This window comes from Procambarus clarkii, chromosome 27 (assembly GCF_040958095.1).
Source record: "Procambarus clarkii isolate CNS0578487 chromosome 27, FALCON_Pclarkii_2.0, whole genome shotgun sequence".
NCBI lineage: Eukaryota > Metazoa > Arthropoda > Malacostraca > Decapoda > Cambaridae > Procambarus > Procambarus clarkii.
The window spans coordinates 9307311-9307621 of record NC_091176.1 but is presented as its reverse complement, the minus strand read 5'-3'; the positions used below and the strand labels follow the sequence as shown (position 1 = coordinate 9307621).

General features: G+C 37.0%; 1 non-coding gene across 1 annotated transcript; it reads left to right on the top strand.

Annotated features, from left to right (window-relative positions):
• Positions 1-71, top strand: TRNAG-GCC (transfer RNA glycine (anticodon GCC)). Its single transcript has one exon. It is a non-coding gene; the product is annotated as a tRNA-Gly (tRNA).
• Positions 72-311: the final 240 nt, after the last annotated feature.

Genomic DNA, 311 nt, shown 5'->3' with positions numbered 1-311 from the left:
GCATCGGTGGTTCAGTGGTTGAATTCTCGCCTGCCACGCGGGAGGCCCGGGTTCAATTTCCGGCCGATGCAAAGTTATTTTTTGTCATTAAACTATGAACTGGAAGTTTAGTTGTTGAGAATAGTGATAACTAGTCAACAAGTTTCAAGCATGTCTCTTAGAGTATAATAATTAGTATGACAATGGGCTAATGCTCATTCTAATTTCAGCAGGAACTATTCTGTAACTTAAGTAGGCTATACTTTCGACTATATTATATTATTCATACCAGACAAGTCTGTAAGCAGCCATTTTAATATTATATACCAAAA